This window comes from Peromyscus maniculatus, chromosome 21 (genome assembly GCF_049852395.1).
Source record: "Peromyscus maniculatus bairdii isolate BWxNUB_F1_BW_parent chromosome 21, HU_Pman_BW_mat_3.1, whole genome shotgun sequence".
Lineage (NCBI taxonomy): Eukaryota > Metazoa > Chordata > Mammalia > Rodentia > Cricetidae > Peromyscus > Peromyscus maniculatus.
Window position 1 is genome coordinate 66,167,884 of NC_134872.1, and position 6,748 is coordinate 66,174,631.

Here is a 6,748-nt window from a genome sequence, read left to right on the forward strand (position 1 = left end):
AAGAAATCTTTCCATATCTGGCTTACCTTAGTCAAAATATTTTCCAGTTCCATTTATTTTCCTGCAAACTTCATCATATCTTTCTTTACAGTTGAGTAGTATCACGTTATGTATATGTCCACATTATAATTGTCTGTTAATCAGTTGAAGGACATTAGAACATTTGTGTTGTTTCCATTTCCTAGGTACTGTGATTAGAGTGGCAATGAACGAGGCAGAATGAGTGTCCATGGAGTAGAACATTGAGTCTTTCAAGCTTAGGCAACTTCTTCAATGAGTTGAATTGGGAAACTGAATTTCCTGTGTATAAGAAGGAAATTAGACATGTATCTATCTCTTATGCAGAAACTAATTTCAAATGGATCAAAGACCTCAATGTCCTGGTGTTCTTGACCTCTCTGGCTCCTACAATTTTCCCTAGCCCTTTTCTGTAGGATTCCCCCATCTACACTTAATGTTTGGCTGTGGGCCTCTGATTCTCCTCACAACAGCTGTGAGAGGAAGCTTCTCTGATGACCTGAAAATGACTGAGCTAAACACCAATCTATGAGTAAGACAGAATATCATTAGGAATAATTTCATATACCTTTTATGCCAGTAGTGTTTGGTTCTAAATATTGTTATATTAATGGCTTCTTTCTACCTGCTCAGTCCATTTCCCCCTCTACCACTTGTATGAATTTATCACTGGGGTCACACTTCCACCTCCTCAAAAGGAAAAATTTCTCATTTCTCTCTTTTTCAAAGGTAAAGCACATAAATGTTCTATAAATGAATCTTTTACATGTCTTTAAATTATAATTTATTTTAGCTTTCTGTGTGTTATGTTATTTACTCAGTGACCATATATATTTAAACAGATTCTTCTGATTTTCTTTCCAAGATGCTGTATTTTCTTAAGTATTAGAAGCCAAAAAGAAATTTCAAGATGCCATTTGATTCCATGTATAGTCAGCAAAGTCCTTATAGCCTTCCAAATCAGCTACACTCTGAATTAAAACCATATCCATATGAATACAAAATATCAGTTCTAAACTCAAAAGTGATATTAAAGTGTAAAATTGTTTTATGAAATAAATCTCAAAGTGAAGTTAAATGCAAAATGTAGACCTTTTCTATCATTCATTAACCTACAATAAATCATTGGAAAATGAAACCAACAGCAAATTAAACCAAGCGACCTTATCATTGCTGGTCTTTTATGTAATATATAACAATCTTGAAGCCATTAACTTTTTATATCCTAAAAATAAGATGCTAAAAATAATGGTTTGAGTTGAAGCACTCTCTATTAAAAACTCATCAATTATCCAGTTATTATATGCCTATATTAGCTTTCAAAACCATATATCATAAATTTTAGTGTCTGATATTTTATAGTAATAAGATTTCAGAAATGGTATAGATATGTCATTAAAATATGCATTTTACCTTAATTTTAGGAAATATATTCACAATACTGGTACAAATAAAAATCATGGTTACATAATCATCAACATATGTTGGACACTGACAAAAATCTTCATTTCTAACAATCATTATTCTTTCTTCCATAGGGTGAGCAAAGTTCAAATAACATGTCACTTTTGTGAAACCAGTGTGAAGAATGTATCCATGACTTATGTTCCAAAGTGAGAAGAATTTTTAAATATGAATAATGTTCATATGTCAGATTGATTCATATCAAACTGAATGATGAATTGGATGTACAAAAAGGGACCCCCCCAATAAAATGTAGAAAACTGCTATTTGTGTTACTTTGTATTGGCAGGATGGTTTCTGGTACACGGTTAATATCTGAAAGAATCTGGAATGATAGTCTTCAGGTATATTCACTGAAAACAGGCCTTCACATTCCCTACAGTAGATAAAGCAATGCCTCCAGCACCCTAGGCCACGTGCTATTGCCAGTCTCTGATTCCGGATGCTAAGAGATCTCAGCTTAACTGGGTTCTCTACCATATATCCTGTCTTCTTCCAGGAGAACCACCTTGCCCTAATTGCATGTTTAGGCTCAAAATATAAGTATGTAAGTAAACATAACTAAGTCACCAAACTAGAGATCATAAAGTGGAACTTGTTCAGAAATATTAACTACCTGTTTTACATGTGAATATTTTCACTCACTTCTTAATTCCTTTTACCTCTTATTTTTTAAGGTTTGATTGTAATAGCATCATTTCCCCCTTTCTTTTCTTCCCTGCAGTCTCTTCCATATACTCCTCTTTGCTCTTTTAAATTCATATCCTCTTTTTTCATTAATTGTGTGTGTATATATATATATATATATATATATATATATATATATATATATAATCGCTTGCTTCAAAGAGCCTGTCACTCTTGTTTTAGTGGATCGATCTGTCCCCATCTCTTGGCTTCCTTGTACACCAGACATCCACATAATACATGCATGCCGAAACTCAAACATATACATGAAATATAAAATATATAAACCTACAAAATGAGTTACACTAGAATACTAACTGGACCATGCATATCCATTTAATTTAGATTCTAAAATGGTAAAAAAAATATAGTAATTATTGAGAGCAGTAGAAGAGGAAGAATAGTGAATGGCAGAAGTAACTGGAAATTCCATTTGTAGCAAAGTATTCATCTAGAAAAGAGTGACAGAGAAATCCCCTAGAGACTTTTAATAACAAAGATGTATGTTTATATATAGTTTAATCATAATCTTTACACAACTTTTTATCAAAGCTCATTAATATCTTCAATGTTCTTAGATTTGTATAAATAATAAAATAAGAAAGTCTTTAATTTTCCTACAAAACAGTGTTCTTAGGGATTTTGAACTTTTTCAAATTACTTGGATTAGGAACATTTCCATTTTCCTTATATTCTTTGCAAACCTATGGTACAGCAAATAATTTATCTTTCAAGTAAAGATAACATTGTAAATCTAGAGAGAAGAATGTGTAAACTGTTCTTACTATCTGATGTGATAAGTCATAAATTAGAATTTTATGAAGACTAAGAGTTTTCTTGAGAATATATTCCATCTACAAACACTGGCTTTCTGTTTAAGTTTAATAAGGGAGTGAGAAACAAATAGTTTACAATTGTAATAATTTCAAGTATTGAAGTATTTTCTGACATATGTTTCTTTGTCCAATAGTTTAGAACATATTTCAATGCACCAGGAAAACATGTGTTAGAGTTGAAAGAAAAAAAATGTGTTATTTATATGTTTATTTCCAGAGTTTAAAACTTTGTTTGACACATTATAAGGGCTCAACAGTAATAAAGAAAACAACATGTATTGGTACCATACAATTTAGAATATTTAATAAAATGTAAACATATTAAAATAAAATAATATATAGACATATTAATAAGAGACTCTTCAAACAAATATTTTAATGGACCATGTTTTGGTTTTGGTTGTGTATTGTGTGAAGTTTTAAATAGTCTATGGAATTAGAGCTTTTTATAAAATATGCACAAGTATTTTAATTACCCACAGGATTTTCACTAAGGAAATAAAATCAAAATTAATGATGCTTTCAGTGGAGTTCGCCTAATGATGTCAGTTGTCTAAGGAGAGTATATTGTAAAACAAATGTTAATTGGAGATAAAAGACCAGGAAATGTAAACAAATAATCACAGTCCACTTAGTCAGAAGTCTGGGTTTTAGAAACAGAATTAAATTTGTTTGACATTCAAAGGGGGTGTTCAGAGTTGCTGCATTCTCAAGGATGGAAACAAGTTGGTTTAATTAGTGAGACACATGATACAGATGAAACAATGCTAATATAAAAAATACTAAGTATTACTATGCAGACAGCATTTGAACAATGCTTTCAGTGACTATAAATCTTAGTTTTGATTTGGAGTTTGGGAAGATATTTAGATGTTTAATCTGCTTAAGTGAAGCTCATTTATATGTGAGTCTAGGAATCCGAGGAGAAGAATGGAGTGTCTGGGATCGCCTCTAGTGGACCTTGATGAAAAAAAAAAAAAAAAGACTCTCTTGTAATATTGTTACACATTGTTACTATATTAGTTATGTCCTGTTCAAATCTGAGGAGAAAGGACAAATGTAAATACATTTTCACAGAAGGTAGAAGATTTGGGACTGAATTTTGTGTTTTCTAAAATGCACAATGACATCAAAAGAAACCTAAGATTAAAAACATAATAGCAAAAAAAAAAAACCCATGTTGATTTTAATTCTACATTTTTAGAGTATTAGCTATCTAAAGCTGGAAAAATAAGGTATGTGTCCTCCTTGATATTTCTAAGTCTATGGTTAAATATATGTGCCTGACTGACACTAACTGAATGATATCCATACTCTGAATTAATTAATTGGTATCTAGTGCTTTCTTTTTTTAAAATAATCTCATTTTAAAAGATTTTCTATATTCTACACCAAGAATGTTACATTATTCTAGACATATGAATATTTATAGCTGAAGAATTCCAACTATATACAATTGTTAGCTAATTGTGATATTTTTCTTTTTAATTATATACCACTTATCTTTTTTGGTTCTTTGCTATTGATCATCATTAGTAGATCCTTTTATTTCAATAAGAATATCAATAATTTTACTACTGTACAGTTACCTTTTGTTGTAAAGCAGAAATTGCCTTTAGGAAAACCACAAATTTCAAAAGATGTATTAAGGTATTCACTTAATGCAATATTTTAAACAAGCCTAAAATGATTAATAATTAGGTAGTGATATTAATATCTGAAAAATAAATAAAATATAAAAATGAGAATTGTAGAATTATAATTCATCATACACCTTTTGAGCATGGTTAATATTCTTGCAATAGAGGAAGGAAAATTCCAGTGCTTTAAATATTTTAAAGGTTATTGAATAATTAATAGGCCATAGAGAACTGTGGCCTATATTTGTATGTTAGAAGAAAAGAAAACGCAAGGAGCTCATCTTTTCATATCTCTACCTGATTTAAATGATGGCCAAATAATTCTGGTAAGTGAAACAATCCCCAAGTTATAAAAAAGACATTAAAAATTTTTTGATGCCCCCAGGAAGCAGTTAATCAACAGGAGATGTTTTATAATTAATAGGCCTCTAAAAGAGAAAGCCAAGTTCTCCAAAGTGCCCATCTTAAATCATAACTATGCATGAGGGAGATTTGATTGAATTTTATGATATCCCCAGACTGATAGCATGAACTACCATGAGCATTCAAAGACAAAAATGCTTGATAAGTATAGCATTGCAAGAAAAATATGAACAAAATAAATATCTGACAAAAAATAAAATAAATTGCTTTCTCTGAATTATGATTTCTTACTTACTAACTTCAATTCTATTTTTAATAACAATCTTAGAATTAAACTTTCCTCACCAAGATTTCAATGTTATTCTATCTATATCTGTAAAATTTCCTATCACTTACAACTTCCTTCAAGTATAGTTATTTGTGGTTGTATGTACTTGCGGTGTATAGGTAGGATATCACTCAAGTAGTAAAAAGTATGAAGCCAGATTGGTTGAAGGAGCAGAAGAGGCATGCCATGGTAACTCTAATCCAAAGAAAGTTAACTAAATTTGCAGATTTGGGCAGGGGGAGTTGATACAGCATTGTCAATATTCACCCTGATATACATGTTCATGGAAAGTGTTGGTATTTTTTCTTTAGTTTCCATTTTTGGTATATCTAGGAATATACTAATTGAAATGAATTTGTTGAATGTGAATCTTTTTTCATGCTCTTTGAAGCCTTTTTCACAAGGCCAAACAATGAAACCAAACCCATTGCTTGCGTGGGTGTGTTTGTGTGTGTGTGTGTGCGTGTGCATGCCTATGTGTGTGTGTAAATAATAAGTGATTATTCAGTCTCATTGCTATGATTCAAATATGACATAGCCCCACCCCCCAAACTCATGTTCTGAAATCTTGTACCCACTTAATTGCTGTGGGATGGTTTTTCTTTATGCTGTGAATGTGTTGCTACCATAATGAAGAAGCTGCAATGGTCGATGGCAAGGTAGAATAGAGCCAGGTGGGGAATCCAAGCAGAAGGACAAGAAGAAGAAGGTGGAGTCAGAGGAGATGCTGAGTGCTGCCAGGGGAACAAGATGTAATGGAACACTGGTAATAACATGAAGCCATGTGGTGAAATGGGTTAATTTAATATGTAAAAGCTAGCTAGCAAGTAGCCTGAGCCATAGGCTAAAACGTTTTCAGTTAATATAAGCCTCTGTGTGTTTCCTTGGTGCTGAGTTGCTGCTGGACACAGGAAAACTTGTGGCTAAACTTAATACCACTATTGAAAGTTGATTAGATCCTAAGGTGACACACTCTAGATGGATTACAGTTGATTGAAGGGGACCTAATTTGAACTGGATCAGAGTAGCAAAGTGTTGATGGACATGTCATGTCTCTAGATTCTGGACATTTTTCTTTCTCTGTTTTCTCATTTCCATAAAGTGTTCAGTTTTGCTGTATTACATTTCTTCATGATAGTCTACCCCACCAAGAGCATAAGCCCAGATTCCATCTTGTATTTTGTCACAGTGGTTAAATATAACTAAAACACTTACAAATGAATGGACCTGTAAGATACGGTATTAAATGAAAGAAACTAGAAACTTCCCTGGTACAACATTTTCACAGTGGCATTAAAGTTCTATGGATGCCAAAGGTTCCTATGCTGTAACTTATAACAGGCTATTACTGACTTCTATTGAGATTGTTTGATTTATGGGTCATAACCATAATCACTTGAGAGAAAAAAAAA